The sequence below is a fragment of the Gavialis gangeticus genome, unplaced genomic scaffold, assembly GCF_001723915.1.
Source record: "Gavialis gangeticus isolate Ggan-Ray unplaced genomic scaffold, GavGan_comp1, whole genome shotgun sequence".
NCBI classification, from domain to species: Eukaryota; Metazoa; Chordata; order Crocodylia; family Gavialidae; genus Gavialis; species Gavialis gangeticus.
Window position 1 is genome coordinate 8,648,287 of NW_017729002.1, and position 730 is coordinate 8,649,016.

Consider the following 730-nt stretch of genomic DNA (forward strand, 5'->3'; position numbering starts at 1 on the left):
TCCACAGTGTTTTAAAAGATCTTGTGGGGCAAACTGTGACAACGTCCAGCTATCAGGAAGTAGGAACAACATACAGGTAAGAGGATTTGGGCAAATTGAGTAGTGATGTATACAGTTGGGTTATTCCCTCATACTCCAGTTTTCCCTGCCACTGTGACTAGTAGCTGTATAGCACAGTACTCATCCTAATCTTCACCAAAATATCTGCAGCCATGAGCTAGAACCAGGCACATGGTTTGTCACTGTGAAACGAGCCTAGCCCTCAATAGAAGGTGGGACTCTATACGTTACATACCAACCAGGGACCTAGAGGGAAGAAAGCACTACAATCTCCAGAAGGCTCAGGGCTCTGCTCTAGAGAGGTGTATATTTGCTAACTCAAAATCAGTTATCTCAAAGCAATAGGACAGTGAGAAAGCCAGGATAGATTAGTCTATCTAGTGCTTGTACACAGCAAATTAAAATGACAAGAAATTATCTTAAATCATAGGTGGGGTTTAATTCACTGTGATTTCTCTGAGGTACCTGAGGTTGGAAACATGCTAATCCATGAGAAACATGTTTGAAATGTTGACATGGTCAAGTATATGGAGTCAATTGTTCAGCAAAATGGGGAGTTAGATAAAGAGTTCAACCATCGAATAACAGCAGGATGGATGAACTGGAAATGGGTGACAGGAACATTATGTGACAGGAAAGTATCAGTGAAGCTGAAGGGGAAAGCCTACAA